The 17,815-nt window shown below is 42.9% G+C and overlaps 1 protein-coding gene across 2 annotated transcripts in view; it reads right to left on the bottom strand.

Moving 5' to 3' along the window:
- Positions 1-5,853: 5,853 nt before the first annotated feature.
- The window catches only part of nek3 (NIMA related kinase 3), a 50,844-nt gene continuing 38,882 nt past the window's right edge, over positions 5,854-17,815 (bottom strand). For both annotated transcript variants that reach the window (XM_073817874.1, XM_073817875.1), the window contains one exon: positions 5,854-7,314. The gene's annotated coding sequence lies outside the window, so the exon portion shown is untranslated. The remainder of the gene's footprint in view (positions 7,315-17,815) is intronic.

Here is a 17,815-nt window from a genome sequence, read left to right as displayed (position 1 = left end):
CGAAAACGAAGGACGTTTTTGCTATAATATTAGTTAGTTTAAGTTCGTTTTGTATACACACAAAACAGTTTAAGTTAGTTTTCGTTTTTATTTTTATTTCAGTTAACGAAAATGCTTTTTCAATTCTAGTTTTATTTTTTTTCGTTAGTTTTCGTTAACTATAATAACCTTGCACTATACATCAGGTCAACAAACTGTACTATAGCTAAATAGTAATGCATGTATACTGTATAAGCCAGGATATTGTAACAAAGGGGTCTACGGGGTGAGGATCCAAATGCAGCTTTATTAATCTCAATATCCAGAGTTGTACAATCCAGGTCAATCAACAACATACAAAGCAACAAAGACAAAACAGAATCGTGGTCAGAGATTTCCATTAACTTGCAAACCCCCAGACATTCACTAAGCTCATTTTGGGAAACCCTGTCCTACAGTATCCTTCCTGTCCTTCCAGTTCTGTGAACAGGAAGTGATTAGCTGTGTGATGAGTGTCAGGTGGAGAATCATGGGAAATGGAGTCCAGAAAATGATAAACAGAGACCGGACTGGAGTGCTCTCTAAAGGAGCTCATGAGCACTCCAGCTGGTAATCGAGTCGGTTCCAGACGCTCCAAAAAACAGTATCACAGTCCGGGAGAAAGATGGAGCGGACATGGAACCGAGGCAGGAATGGAAGACCCGGACCATGTGCAGGTTGGGGCGGGGCCGACGGACATAGGAGCCATGGTGGAGGAAGGGTTGGAGAGTTGAGGATCCCAGGCGACACTGAGGATCCGGAGGGCCAAGGCGGAGCCCAAGGCTCTGGTGACCGAGGTGAAGACGGAGATCCGAAGGTCCGCAGCGAAGCCGGAGTGACCAAGGACGGAAGCGAAGCTGGAGGGAGGGAGGAGTCCAATGGAGCCAGAGGAGTAGAGTCCTGAGGCGATGGCGGAACGACGACTAACCGGAACGAAGCTGGAGAGGCGAGGGAGCCCGGTGAAGCTAGTGGGCCGATGGTTGAAGGAGGAGATGAGGGAGCTGAGAGCCGACGTGGAGCTGAGGCGGAGTCCAGGACTCTGAGACTGGAGGCAGAGATGAGGGATCCCCCAGCCACGACGCCGATGGGGAATGGCAGACCCGCGGTGAGCCTTCGGCACTGATGATGGGTTGAAGGTGATTGGAGGGACTGTTAGGAGACAGTGGTGGCAGGACTGAGGCAGTAGGGAGGGTGGGTGGGTAATTCAGGCAGGTAAACAGTTCAAATTCAGCCTCCATGGTTGTTTCAGGAGTGGCCTGAACAAGGCAAACAGACAGTCCATACATGGCCTCCGTGGCCTGAGCAGGGCAAACAAACAGTCCATAAGTGGCCGGGCGCTACCACCATGAGGAGAGCTGAATCTGATGTCCCCATTACCTGAGGTTCCACGGCCTTAACCGACACCTCTGGCGACACTTTGGTGGTGGTGTACGCAGAGTCGTACAATCCAGGTCAATCAATAGCATACAGAGCAACAAAGACAAAACAGAATCGTGGTCAGAGTTCAGGCAGAAAGTTGAGGCAGGCAAAACAGAGTAAATCCAATAATACAAGCGAGGGTCAAAAGGCAGGCGGCAGACAATCAAAAGACAGATCAGCAACGGGCAATCCAACAGTAAAAAACGTTTGGTAATGTTAGCAACAGCAAAATAAGACTTCGAAAGGTGTGTGTGTGTACAGGAAGTTTATATTGTCATGATCGGGGCTGTGGGTCTTCCCTCAGCCTTTCGAGGTTGCTGTTCCCCTTGCACTGCACTCCCCTGATCGTTCACGTTTGTCTTGTCATTTGCACTGATTACACGCACACCGGTTCACAATCACTATCTGGACTATAAGAGATCCCACTAATCACTCCGCATTCATGGTTGCATTGTCTTTTGTCTCGTGTGTTATTTTGTGTTTCTGAGATTCCTGACCGTGTTCTTGATTTTGTTATTTTGTGTTTCAGTTTATGATTAGTTCTGGCCCTGTTGGCTTTTTGTTGTGTTTGTTTGTGTTTATTAAATATATTCTTTTCTTACCCTGCATTTGGACCCAGACCCTTTTACTAAACGTGACAGAATGCAACCATCGTCGATGGGTCCAGCGGGGAGTAATTTTTTTTTTCTGAGGAGGCGGCGGCAGCCGCTCGGTTCGAGGAGGTCATTTACCTCCAACTGGCCGAGATGGAGGCCTGCAGGGCCGAGTCGGCGCGACGGCGTTCCCACTTTACGGTGGGGGTGGAGTGGCTCTTCCGTGGGAAGGCGGAAGTGTCCATGGTCTCTGTACCTGGCGCTGAGGCGGCTGCGCGTCCTGTTCCTGATGCTGAGGCGGCTGCGCGTCCTGTTCCTGGCGCTGAGGCGGCTGCGCGTCCTGTTCCTGGCGCTGAGGCGGCCGCGCGTCCTGTTCCTGGCGCTGAGGCGGCCGCGCGTCCTGTTCCTGGCGCTGAGGCGGCCGCGCGTCCTGTTCCTGACGCTGAGGCGGCCGCGCGTCCTGTTCCTGGCGCTGAGGCGGCCGCGCGTCCTGTTCCTGACGCTGAGGCGGCCGCGCGTCCTGTTCCTGGCGCTGAGGCGGCCGCGCGTCCTGTTCCTGGCGCTGATTTCTGTTGCTGGCGCGGCGGGGACTGCGCTGCACGGGCCTGGCCCGCCATCCCTCCCCCTGATGCACCTTCCACCGTTCCTCCTCCCTCAAGAATTTTTGTTTTTGTTTTGGGAACGTCTGGAAGCCGTTCCCTTGAGAGGGGGTACTGTCATGATCGGGGCTGTGGGTCTTCCCTCAGCCTCTCGAGGTCGCTGTTCCCCTTGCACTGCACTCCCCTGATCATTCACGTTTGTCTTGTCATTTGCACTGATTACACGCACACCGGTTCACAATCACTATCTGGACTATAAGAGATCCCACTAATCACTCCGCATTCATGGTTGCATTGTCTTTTGTCTCGTGTGTTATTTTGTGTTTCTGAGATTCCTGACCGTGTTCTTGATTTTGTTATTTTGTGTTTCAGCTTATGATTAGTTCTGGCCCTGTTGGCTTTTTGTTGTGTTTGTTTGTGTTTATTAAATATATTCTTTTCTTACCCTGCATTTGGACCCAGACCCTTTTACTAAACGTGACATATATAGTCTGTGAAAAGTAAGTGATTAGCTGTGTGATGAGTGTCAGGTGGAGGATCATGGGAAATGGAGTCCAGAAGATGATAAACAGAGTCCGGATTAGAGGGCTCTCTAAAGGAGTTCATGAGCACTCCAGCTGGTTATCGTGACAGATATAAAGACAACTTATACATAAATAAATGTAGCTAAAATAAAGCAATAAAAGGTGTTAAAAATATTGCTGTTGGACAGAAAAATGTGTATTAGGTAAAAATAAGATGAAGAATATTAAAAGGAGCACATTTCATCTAAATATGTAAGTCAATGAAAAATACAAATAAAATATTTTTGCAATATTTTGAATTCATACAGTCGTTTTGTGTGATCACAGGCTGAAATTTAAAACAGAAAATCATGAAATACGCTTTAGCAAGGAAATGTACCTATTTTGCTTATTCAACCCTTGTGAAAAAGAAGTACCCTTAATTGTATTGAATATGTAAGGGATAATCAACGGCTTGCCTTGCATTAAATGTTTTTTAATGCACAACGTGGAGGTAAAGAACCGCTCGACATGAAGCCTTTGCTAAGCGCATTTAAAATCCTTTAATGCACGGCAAGCTGTTGATTATCCAACTAATTCCATGGTCATTTGCCAAGTTATAGACAAATTAAAACTAGTATATCTCTTTGCAGCGCAATATTTGACCGAACTCTGATTGGTGGAATTTTGCTTACAGCATTGTATTTTCTTTTTTTTTTTTACCATAAATTTGTTACATAATCATGATTCGTTTAATTACAAGTTGAAATAATGCAAAAGATTTATAGCATATAACATCAATGAATGACTTCAGATCTTACAGGTCTATCTTCAAAGGTTTATAAATTCTAGTTAAAAATCACTTTCCCTATGGACAAAATTAATGATCATTTATCCATTTACATTATGGTTATGTTACAGTACATTTATATGAATAAGTACAAACATTGTTATTACTATTGTAATGAACAATTTACATGTGACGTGTTACAAATACTCATGTACAGTTACCAAAACAATAGTTTCTAAGCACTCTTGAATCAGTTGTGAAACCGTGAGTGTGCCTCACAGATGTCCTGACTTAATGATGATTCAACTCATCCGGAGCAGAGGGGAAGTGATAAGCTACCGATTCCCTGGACACCTTACAAAACAAACACACACACACACACACACACACACACACACACACACACACACACACACACACACACACACACACACGGATAGACGAGTAGAAACAGGTTTAGTTAAGATGACTCATTGTCTTTTATCATAACCGTCCAACTCTGCTGTTCATAATGATACTCTTAAGACACGATCAGTGTGTCTTACAATAGCTGGCGCCAATTTTGTATGTATGTTTGTGTGTGTGTGGTAGACAAATGTATTTAGTGGCAAAGTTTAAAATGTACAATTCAAATGTGTGGTCAGATCTGTGTGATACTTGTGTGGTTGTGTCAATTTTAACAATGGAGACCATGAGCAAGCATAACTAAAAGTAAGATCCTCTAATTCTAGCACTCTCTATTCTAATTCTATTCTTTAAAATTATGATTCTATTCTTTAAGACTTGTACTCTATTAAATTTCTAAAAAACCCTAACACTAACTTGAATTGTATTTATTTGTTTTCTTTCTATTTATTATATACAAAAAGGCCTCTAACAGTAGCATTTTCTATTCTGTTTTCTATTTATTATATTACGAAAAAAAAAACTTGCTACATGTACTGCTTTAGGCTAACTGAGACGTGTCATAGCAATTCCATATCATTGATCTTTTGTTGATTTTGCTTCCTTTGTCCTCATTTGTAAGTCGCTTTGGATATAAGCGTCTGCTAAATGACTAAATGTAAGACTGCATGGAAGGACTGCATATGTTTTACAGGAACAATCTGTGTGTACAATTCACCTTATGTTAAAATATATATTTTATTCTGAGTTATAAAAATACACACACACACACACACACACACACACACACACACACACACACACACACACACACACACACACACACACACACACACGTGTTGGGTTTACATGTTTTATGGGGACATTCCATAGGCGTAATGGTTTTTATACTGTACAAACCGTACTTTCTATCGCCCTACACCTACCCAACACCTAAACCTAGCCCTCACAGGAGATTGTGCACACTTTTACTTCATCAAAAAAACTCATTGTGCATGATTTATAAGCCTGTTTCCTCATGGGGACCTGAGAAATGTCCCCACAAGGTCAAAATCTACTGGTATTCCTATCCTTGTGGGGACATTTGGTCCCCACAACGTGATGAATACCAGGTACACACACACACACACACACACACACACACACACACACACACACACACACACACACACACACACACACACATATATATAAGCATATGGTTTAATATATAACATTTTTTTAATCTTTCCAATCTTCAGTGAATCAAGGCCTTAATAGGCCTATATGCTCAAGAAATATATTTTTATTATTAATATTTAAAAATGGGAAATTAAAATATTATTAAAACATTGAATAATATGAATATAAATAAATAAATAAATATATAAATATAGATAGATAGATAGATAGATAGATCATCAGATAAATCATAGATAAATCAATGTGCCCTGCAAGAAAGACATGAAGATCTTTGACTGCATTTAAGAAGGTTTTTCTAAGGCTGTGCTAGGCTATTCTGGGCAGTAAAGGAAGGAAGCCTCAAGGACAGATGAAGTGTTTAATTTCTTTTCGCCACAGTGGACAGACATATCAGAGACAACGGAGCAGCATGGCTCAGCAGCATGCTCCTAAAAACACACTACCCTGCTCCTCCAAAGCATGTTTCCATTTTTACCCACACATGACCTTTGTGTAGCAAACACAGGATAAATTACCCTGGCAAGCTAACTCCAGTCCCACCACGCCATTTTCTATCCGGTCTAAAATCAGTACTCAAAGACAATAGAGTGACACAATAACAATGTCAGCGCAATATAAATAGGATCTTTGGCTTATGGTGCTACTGTGAGGTTTGTGATTATGGGAAGGTTCTTCTTAACCTGATGGACACAGACACATTATTCACAAGAATCATTAGATATATTTCCCATCTCAAAATCCTTGTTTATAGTACATTTTTAATGCAATGTAATTCAAATGTGTGTATTCAACTCTGCAGTTACATAATGTAGGGTACATTAGAACACACTATAAAGTAAGACTTTATCAGGAAACAATAAAATAAGAAGAGAAGCTACAGGATATCCTTTAGAACGTGTTGATATTAAGCAGCAGTTATAGTGAAAGAACTCTCTTATGGCTGTAAGCTGTTTCACACCTTTCAGTGTTTTTTATTAACTCTGCATGCACAATTAAACATCACACTTCAAGGTCAGATCCTGAGCTTCTGTTTTTGATGTCGTTAATGTACAGTGCAGTTTTATTATGAATAATTAACCCTTTGATTAAGACGTTTCTTTCTTTGTAAATTTTCTTTCCTTTCATGGAAATTTTTCACCTTAAACTCTCATTACTGTTCTCTTTTATCTCAATGTCAATTATTATTAATATATACTGTATTCATTTACATTATTTATTAATTGTAACTATTTTACTACAGTAAAACCCATAGTTAAAATAAAACACAGAACCTGGCATAAATTAATATAAATTAACATGTTGTAAATAGTTAGTAAAATAGTAATTTTATTAAAAACATTGAAGTACATTTTACAAGACAAAATATTATTTAAATTTTGTCCATGTTTATTTTAGATTTTTGTTGTGTTTGTTGTAAAGCTATTTTTGAGTGGGGAAAAAATAGTTTTTATTTTATTTTTCATTCATTACTTTATATATATTTTATACTATTTTAGCATTTGTAAAGGTTTAAGGATTTTCCCAGCATGAAAATCTGTCAAGACAAGTAGAGCAGTACTATCAATAGACCATATTCACAAGTGAATGCTCAGGTTCAGTTGTTTCCAAAGGAAAACCTGACCAGACAGTTTATTTTATAAATGGTTTGTGTCTGCAATTTCAGAAGTCATGACAAATAAATAGAGAGCTTAATGAAGTCTGTAGAAAGTGAAGATCAGTAGGTCACTGTCCATCTGCTGGATTCATCCTCTTCCTGTGCTGTCTCATTCAGACAGTAAACTGGAGAGTGGTGCTAACGGGTAACACTGTAAGGAAAACACACAGATAAAGAGAGAGGTGGAGGTAAAAAAATAATAAAGGCTGACTAAGGCAAATGAGAAAGAAAGAAACGAGGGGGTATAAAGGGAGATGTGTGACAACAGTTTATGCAAAATAAGCATATATACACTATCATTTAGACATTTTGGGTGAGCACAATTTTTTAAGTAATACTTTTATTCAACAAGAATGCATTCAATTTATTAAAAGTGACAGTAAAAAGTTACTTTCATTTTTACAAAAAATATTTAAAATAAATGAAGTTTTAAAACTTTCTGTTAATCAAAGAATCCTGAAAAAAAGTATTGGGATTTTCACAAAAATAATAATCGGCACAACTGTTTTAAACATTGATATCAATGAGAAGGTTTCTTAAGCACCCAATCAGCATATTAAAATGATTTCTGAAGGATAATGTGACACTAAAGACTGGAGTAACGCCTGCTGAAAATTCAGCCACGCCATTACAGAAATTACATTTTAAAATATATAAAAATAGAAAAAAAGGTTCCTATATGTTATATTTCACACTATTACTATTTTATTTTTGATCAAATAAATGCAGGTTTGGTGAGCATTAGGAACGTCTTTCAAAAAATGAAGAAAATTAAAAAAATGTATCCACCCCAAATGTCAATGGTAAATGAATGTTTATTTTTGCGGCAGCACAGCAAGGTGACAGAAAAACTGTACCTGGGAAATAATACTTAAAAATATTATATTATTTTCTCATCTTCATGTCACTAATCTGTGCCTCAATCTCATGCCACAATATCTCAAGGTGGCATAGTTGTATGCAAATAAGATTTGAGAAGAATGTGAATGTGAACAAAATATTTAAATTCAGATTTAAATTCAAAATCATTTTGGGTCATTTGAAAGGCGTGTACAAGATGACAGAATTGAACTACTGTATTGCTTTAATTAAATAAAATTAGAACAATGAGAAGCTACAGGATATCCTTTAGAATGTGTTATACTAAATCTACATGCTACATGGAGTAATTTCACACCTTTTATTTACACATTTGAAAAAAAAAAAAACGTTTACATGCATGCTTCAAGGTAACACTTCAAGGTTTAACCCTGAGCTTATTTCTATGAACTACCCAAAGTAGTGATGTTTGTACGAAATGTACCAGAAGATGAGAAAGCGAGACACCAGTCAGCACAAACATTGTTAGTTTACAATGTGTAAGCATTGTGTAGCTTAACAATTAATACAATGTGACATTTCTTTACTGATTTGTTTGTTATTCTTTAGAAAGACATGACTTCATGTCTCCTTCCTGCAAGAGGAAATGCTCCATGGCAGACTTGCTAGTCTGTTATGGTATGCAGTGTTAATTGGATAAGCGACATTCAGACAAACCAGCATGGAAATTATAATGGTACTTTTCTACCTAATAAAAACTTGCAAAGAAAGCAAAATTTAAAATTAAGGGAAATTTGAAATTGACAAATGAAAAATTTACATATGTCAGTGACTTTGACTAGAAGACTAGTCCGTCTGGTCTGATTACAGTTAAGCTACTGTAGCTCAAATTGCTGAAAAACATACAGTGCCACCCACTAATATTGGCACCCTTGGTAAATATGACAAAGGTGGCTATGAAAATAAATCTGCATCATTTATCTTTTTTATCTTTCATTAAAAAAAAAATCACTAAATTCTAAACTTTCATTGAAGTAAAACAATTGAAAGTGAGGGGAAACTCACATTATGAAGTAAATGTTTTTCTGCAATGCTTGTTGGCTACCAGTATTGGAGTAAAATTTTTCAACTTCTCAACTCTGTTACAAATCTGCCTGGAAGAAGACGCGTATCTATATCATTCTAATGCACGGCACGCTGAGGATTCTATCAAATACCGATAAAAATTCTAAACCTGACTGCCTCTGTAAGAAATCTTATAATGGACCATGTTTGGATCTTCCATCAATACGATGGATCCAAAACAAACATCAAAATCATCACAAAAATGTGTCACTGGATGAAGGAATGGTCTCTGACCTCTTGTTGGGTGTTCTCCAAACTCATCAGGCGTTATAGGAGAAAACTCATAACTGTTATCTTGGGGAAAGGACATTGCAATAATTGGGTGCCAATAACTGAGGCTATGTGAACTAGAGAAAAACATTTATTTCATAATGCGACCCCCCCCCTTCTATTGTTTTACTTTAACAAAAGGTTCAATCAAAAGGATTAACAATGCAGATTTCTTTTTTTACAGCCACCTTTGCTTATATTTACCAAGGGTGCTAATATTAGTGTATGGCACTGTAACAGTGGCCATGATAGTAAGGTGTTAGAACACACAGGGCACAAAGGCATCAGGATTAAACCATGGAGCAACGGAAGAAGATTGGCTGGACTGATGAATTACATTAGATCAGGTGGATGGCTGAGTTTGTGTACGTTGTTTACCTGGGGAAGAGTTGGCAGCAGACTGAACCATGGAAAGAAAGCAGGCCACTAAGGACAGTGTTATGATCTGGGCAATGTTGCATTCATATGGATGTTTCTTCGACATATACAGTACCACTATGGATGCATCTATGGGATGTGCTGGACTAACAAATCAAATCAATAGAGAGACCCCACCTTCCAATTTGCAGGACTTTAAACTTGACTCATCTGAGCTGTTTTGGCAGCACAAGGGGGACCTACACAATATTAGGCAGCTGTTTTTAACGTTGTGGCTGATCAGTTTATATAGTCTTGCAATGTGAAAAATGGCTTTCAGCCTGTTGCTATGTACTTGCTGGTTGATAGGTCACTGCTTACTGGTCCAAAAGATCCCCAACCCCAATTCTTGATATTTTAAGGATTAGGTTCCTCTTTTAATGTAATTCTGCTGCTTAAAAAAGTGAATTTTAGAACAGAACAATTGACAGTAAGCCTAATCAGGTTATTGGTTACCTCTACATTGTCTGCTTTACCATAACTCACTTACAATAATTTATAAATATAATTTATTCCACCCAAGGACTGTGGAGGTCATCTTGTGTCAACATAAATAAAAGGCTACTGCCAAATTCATTGAAGTAAATGAAAAGAATGACCAGTGGTATTTATTGAAAATTTGTAAAAACAACTATTACTTTTATTTAACATCTCAGGAGAAATAGAGCAGCCCCAAACCACATTATTAGATACGGGTCTTTCAAAATGATGTATGGGTTACTATCATCTTAACAGCTCTTGTGCTGCACATCCACATTTGTCTTCGTCTCTCATAAGACATCAAGCATTGACTGAGGTATATGAGGAAAATTAAAAATGGCTAGAGGGCCTAGACTTGGTCCCTGAGGCACTCCATGTGGCTTTCAGATAAGGCTTCAACACTGGCCCAGCATTTCCTCAACAACACAACTGGGGGCAATTATCTGCACACCAAGCACCTCAACAGTCAGCCAGAAACCACTCGTAAATCAAGCAGAGCTGGCAAAACAGCAAAATGACTTTGTCCTCAGTCATGGCAGGAGTGCGGCAGCATTCATTTTATTAGAATCCTTAGCTAAAATAATATAAACAGGATCTATACACAGGTTTGAACATGTTCTAGTTTTCTTCTGATTTAGACATTTCTTTTCTCATCTAATATCAACACTTTTCTGTGCACAAAGAAAACATATCTTATTATTATCAATGTGAAAACCATGATTCTTTTTTTTAGTTTTCAATTTGTTTTAAGGATTTTTTTTTTTTAGGATTCGTTGATTAATAGAGAGTACAAAAACAGCATTAATTTGAAATTAGGGCTGTCAATCGATTACATTTTTTAATCGTGATTAATCGCATGTCATGAGTTAACTCGTTATTAATCGCACATTTTTATCTGTTCTAAATGGACCTTAAATTAATACTTTTTTAAAGTTTTTAATACTCTAATCAACATGGGCATGGACAAATATGGATGCTTTAAGCCAGTGGTTCTCAATCCTGGTCCTGGGTGACCCCTGCTCTGCACATTTTGCATGTTTCCCTTATTTAACACCTGATTGAGATCATCAGCTCATGAGGAGAGAGATCCATGAACTGAACTAATCAGCTAATGATCTCAGTCAGGTGTGTTAAATAAGGGAGACATGCAAAATGTGCAGAGCAGGGGTCCCCCAGGACCAGGATTGAGAACCACTGCTTTAAGCAAATGTATGTTTACTGGAAGCAACATAATGTCTGGTTTAACTGAAAGCGTCTGCTTACTAGGTCATGAATGGCACCTTTTACTGCCAGACACAGACCTAGTATCTCCTCCTTCCTCATAACTATCAATGGTTGTGTAGCTGAGGGGTATGTGACGATCCCCACGTGGAGCGATCAGTTGCAATGAAACTGTGTCCGTGCACTGCTGCCACCTGGCAGGGTAAACCGTGTATAGTCTAACTGGCAGTGCTTCTGGAGCATGTGGGGAGGCTGCCTCTGCCCTGCACGCTATGGTATTGCTTCAGGTCCATCAGGCCAAAGAGCTCAAGGACCTGCACAGGGGTGGTCATGACCCAGCAGTTCTACAAGAACTGCGTAACGCGACTGACCTCACGCTACAAGCGACGAAGATCACTGCGCGTTCTCTGGGTTCAGTGATGTCCACACCTCTCTGGCTGTGTCTGGCCGACATTAGTGATACCGAGTTCAGGTTTTTCAAATGCCCCTGTGTCCCAGACCAGCTGGAGAGCCGGGTGGAGAATCATTTGTGTATTTTGTTTTTGTTACGCAGCTGGCCCTAGAGTGAACGGTACCCACATTTTCAAAGTAAGAGCAGTTTTCTCTATCTCTGCGTCCCAAAAGGGCAGTGGAAAAGGCAGAACCATACCACTCTCATCCTCCTCTGTCATGCTACCAGTCTTTACGCATACTAATACCACCCAAATGTGGTACCAGCTAAGTGTTGCACTGCACACCCAGACCCTACTTCGGGCCTCTGGGACTGCGCTTAAGTTATGAGATATCCACAACTCTACTTTCTACTATAGATAGTGTTATTGGTCATAACTTCTGGTGAGAAACAGCACCAAAACTGGACAAGAATTATTATTAAATTAATTTGGAGGTTCAAAGTGAAATTATGACAATATACATATATAAATTGATTAACAAACAGCACTAATGTTAACCTTTTATGGATGTTGGTGTTGGTAATATTAGTTCATTTTACTGCTGAATGTGCATTTCAATTTAATTTCTAATTTTATAGCCCGGGGCCTGCGCAAATATGCGTTCTCCCCAGTTAGTCAACTTGTACAGACATTGTACAAAGTCAGGGAGGACGAGGAGGAGCCAGATTCCTCGGAAGGATCTGCTTTTTCAGAGACGGGGCGCCCTATAGCACCCGAATTTAGACCTCTAAATTTCTACCCCTAAAGATAGCAGATACCGTCAATTTGGCACGAGCACCATCTACGAGACATGCTTACGCCTTGAAGTAGAAAATGTTCATCTAGTGGTGTTCTTCTCACTGAGAGGACCCCCGAAGGTGCTCAGTCAGAGCTGTGTTTCCCTTCCTGCAGCATGAGTTTCAGCGAAGGCTGTCTCCCTCCACTCTCAAAGCATATGCTACCACAATTTCTGTGTATCAAGACACCATAGGAAGCACAACTTGGTCGTCAGGTTCCTCAGGGGGGCAAGAAGTTTAAATCCTCCTTGCCCTCCCTCCATACCCTCTTGGGATCTGGCTCTGGTGCTTAGAGGACTTCAGAATGTCCAATTCGAGCCTTTACAGTAGAGCTAAAGATTCTATCCATGAAAACTGGTTGCTTTGGCCTCCATCATGAGGGTAGGGGACCTGGAGACATTTTCGTTCAACAAATTGTGCCTAGAGTTTGGGCCAGACGACTCCCATGTAATTCTGAGATATCCACCTGGCTACGTGCCCAAGGTTCCTACCACCCCCTTCGGAGACCAGGTGGTGAACCTGCAAGCGCTGCCCCTGGAGGAGGCAGACCCAGCCCTAGCTTTGTTCTGTCCTGTCTGCACTTTGTGACTGTACGTGGACTGAACACAAAGCTTCAGGACCTCAGAGCAGTTCTTGGTCTGTTACAAAGGACAGCAGAAGGGGAAGGCTGTCTCCAAGCAGGGGATGGCCCACTGGATAGTGGATGCCATCGCCTTGGCTTAACAAGCACAAGGCGTGCCCTGCTCGCTCAGGTTGTGAGCTCACTCTACCCGGAGTATTGCATCCTCCGGGGCGCTGGCACATGGCGCCTCACTGACAGATGTTTGTAGGGCTGCAGGATGGGTGACACCCAACATATTCACTAGATTATATTGCATTTGTGTTGAACCGGTATCCTCCTGTGTTCTCCGCCCCAGCTAAGTGTTGGCTTGCTGCGTCATAGCACATGCTTAATTTGTTCCAGAGAGTTCCCTGTTGGGCAAACCCTGTTGAGTTACTTCATCACCTTCAGCCAGATGTAGCAGAGAATCTGGCGCCAGGCCTTTATTCGCTGTTTTCTTGAAAACCGGTGGTAGGCTGCATGCCCATATGTAGTGACTCTGAGGGGATCCCATACGTGTATTCTTCCATGGTATAGCTTCTAAGCCTGTGTCTCTGCAAAGGTGTAACCGCCCTAAATGGGTCTGAGTCACACCAGAGACTTCCATATACAGTAAGGCCCTATGGGGTTAGTCCATATGTGTAAACTTCACTTACAACCTCTGGATATGGCTTCCGCAGCGTTCCTTTTCCAGTGGAAAGGGCTCACTTTCCCAAATTTCACTAAGTGGGTTGTGCAGAAACAGCAGTGATCACAGCTGCTAGAGTCTCCACCAGAAAAATATGATCATGTTACTCCAATTTTACTATCTCTACATTGGCTACCTATTAAGTTCTGTATCAGTTACAAAATATTACTACTTACTTAAAAGGCCCTAAATGGTTTAGCTCCTGTGTAGTATTTCTATCACGCTACAATCCATCACTGTCAGGGTTCAGGTAAAGATGAGAGGCGAGGACTCAATTATGCAGAAGATGGGTCTTTTATTATCAAAAAATAAACAAAACAGCAACAACAAAAACTACCCCAAGGGGGAAAAAACTAGCTGGCTGGCAACTCAGCTGACATAGGGCTGGACACGACACGACAGGGCATGAATGATGACAAACTGGCCCAGGACTGCAAACACAAGGACAATAAGTAGGGAGCAAATGAGGCAGGTAACGAGGGAAACACAGGTGGGGCAATTAACCAATAATGAGGAAACAAGATGGGTGGGGTCAAGACAATAGAAATGAGAGCACATGGCACAAGAAACCAATCAAGACAAAAACCATGTGCTCACACAAAACAAAAACACAAGCACATGGCCAGCAATACAAAAATCACAAGCCATGTGCTTGAACAAAACAAGACATGAACACACAGCTAATGAGAAAACTCATAAGCTGCGTGTTCACACAAAACATGAAAGCACGCAGCTGAAAACAAGCCGCGTGCAACACCACAAGACAAGAAAATACAAAAGACAAATCCACATGACAGGAGAGCATACGGCCCGAGAAAACTCAAGACCGCACTCTCCCACAGCAGGACGGAACATGGAGTGTGAGTGTCCGAACCCCGACACAATACCAAAACTCAACAAGACATGAGTACCGGGATCCGAACACCACACTCCAACAAGAAACAAGGCACGCAGACAACATGAAAACAAGACATGGTGAGAGTGTCAGGGCTCTGTCACAAAACCACAAGAAAACTAGACCGAAGTGACAGAACCCTGACACTACCCCCGCTCAAAAGGGACGACACCGGGCGTCCCTAACGTGGAACACAAAAACAAGACAGGAACATGGCATGACAACGCAACACAAGAACAACAGACAACACAAGACAGGGAAATCAAAACACAAAAACATAGAGGGGAGGGAGGGAGGGGAGCCAAGCCAGCCAACAGAAAAGCCCAGACAATAATAAATGGGACCAGGGAGGGGCGGGAGGGTTGAGCCAGGGAGGCTCGGGCAGTTCAGGAATCCCAGCAGAAGGCCAGGGCGGAGCTGGAGGGACAAGCCAGCGTGGCTCTGGACAAACAGGAACCCCGGTGGACGGCCAGGGCGGGACCGGAGGGACCGACCAAGCAGGCTCCAGCCAAACAGGAACCCCGGCAAGTGGCCAGGGCGGGGCTGGAGGCACAGACCAGGGAGGCTCTGGCCTAACAGGGACCTCAGCAGAAGGCCAGGGAGGGGCCAGAAGCACCAAACAGGGAGGCTCCGGCCTAACAGGAACCCCAGCGGACGGCCAGGGAGGGGCCAGAAGCACCAAACAGGGAGGCTCCGGCCTAACAGGAACCCCAGCGGACGGCCAGGGCGGGGCCAGAGGAACATGCCACTCAGGAAACTTAAGTGGAGCTGGCAGGGTAGGGGACTTGAGTGGGGCCAACAGGACAGGAAGCTTGGGCAGGACAGGCCGATCAAATTTTGCCAGGACTGGAATCAGGGTAAGGAAGGGGAACCCCACATAGATTACTGCTCCAAAAGTAGCTCGGCTGACATAATGTTCACAAGGCAGATTCTTGGTGACAGGGGCAGGCTCATGGGTGTTGTCTACGATAGAGAGAGCCAGTGGCTCTGGGGTGGCTTCCTTGACCATGGCTGACTCTGGAGACTTCATGTCAGGAGTCGAGGAAGCCAGGAGGGATGTGTGTGTGGCCCAAACACACAGGAGAGCAAAGGCATAGCAGCAGAGAGTGGCTTCAATTGTTTCTTTGGTCATATCAGGATGAGCGCACTGTTCAGTGACTGCATCCATGGCCGTATCGCAGAAAACAGGCAGCTCTGGGAAAACCTCCAGGCAGACAGCAGGGTCAGGGTGGCAGACAGGTTCAGGATCAGAAGCAGCTAGCATAGAAGAATGCATGACCTTAGCACGCAGAACGGCCATGACATAAAAGGCAAATATGGCTCTCTGGGCCATGGCAGGACTGACAGAGACAATTTCAGAGTTTGTGACAGGGAGTTCAGGGACCACTGGAGTGTTACCCATCTGAACCACTAGACTTGGGACCCCCAAAGTCAGGTCCTCCTGGACCACCAGACTTGAGAGCTCTGGGACTGCCACACTTGAAAGCTCTGGGACCGCCACACTTGAAAGCTCTGGGACCGCCACACTTGAAAGCTCTGGGACCGCCACACTTGAAAGCTCTGGGACCACCGCCACACTTGAAAGCTCTGGGACCACCGCACCAGAGAGCTCTGGGACCGCCGCACTTGGGAGCTCTGGGACTACCACACTTGAGAGAGCTGGGATTGGGTCTTTGGGAGCCACTGATATGGGGGAAGCAACAGGAGCCCTCCTTCTCCTGCGCTTGCGAGGGCAAGGTGATGTGAGTACAAGCACCTCAGGGGAAACTGCAGCACGGATATGCACCTCTGGAGTAGCTGCAGTAATTTCGGCCACCTCTGGGTAAGCTGCAGCATCTTCAACCTTCCTTGGGGATGCTGCAGAGCAGAGTGATGTGTGACCGTTCTTCCTCCTCCGTCTCCGAGAACGGGTCATCAGAGGACTGGGGTTGTGGTGGTGTACCAGAGGGAGCTCTTCCTGGTCCAGAAAATCAGGCCCACCGTGATGGTAAATCTGGTACACAAACTCCCAGAATGTCAATGACCCCAGCCTCCCCATCTCCCAGGAACTGAGGGGCTCATCAAGGCAGCTGTTGAACACATCCTTGAGATCGTTGTCGTCTTTGTAGTCTAGATCATTAATCACAGCGAGGAAATCACAGGCAAAGTCCCGGATGTCAGATCCCCTCTGACACAGGGACACATGCTGGATGGTCCAGACCATCTGATCCTTCACGGAGCCCCAGGAACTGGGAGATGGGAAGAGGAAGATGCCCATCTCTGCTGAGTCCTCTTTTGGCCAGTTTGTACTGTCAGGGTTCAGGTAAAGATGAGAGGCGAGGACTCAATTATGCAGAAGATGGGTCTTTTATTATCAAAAAATAAACAAAACAGCAACAACAAAAACTACCCCAAGGGGGAAAAAACTAGCTGGCTGGCAACTCAGCTGACATAGGGCTGGACACGACACGACAGGGCATGAATGATGACAAACTGGCCCAGGACTGCAAACACAAGGACAATAAGTAGGGAGCAAATGAGGCAGGTAACGAGGGAAACACAGGTGGGGCAATTAACCAATAATGAGGAAACAAGATGGGTGGGGTCAAGACAATAGAAATGAGAGCACATGGCACAAGAAACCAATCAAGACAAAAACCATGTGCTCACACAAAACAAAAACACAAGCACATGGCCAGCAATACAAAAATCACAAGCCATGTGCTTGAACAAAACAAGACATGAACACACAGCTAATGAGAAAACTCATAAGCTGCGTGTTCACACAAAACATGAAAGCACGCAGCTGAAAACAAGCCGCGTGCAACACCACAAGACAAGAAAATACAAAAGACAAATCCACATGACAGGAGAGCATACGGCCCGAGAAAACTCAAGACCGCACTCTCCCACAGCAGGACGGAACATG

This window comes from Garra rufa, chromosome 14, assembly GCF_049309525.1.
Source record: "Garra rufa chromosome 14, GarRuf1.0, whole genome shotgun sequence".
Taxonomy (NCBI): domain Eukaryota; kingdom Metazoa; phylum Chordata; class Actinopteri; order Cypriniformes; family Cyprinidae; genus Garra; species Garra rufa.
Note: the sequence above shows the minus strand (reverse complement) of the source record. Positions and strands in the feature narration are given on the sequence as shown.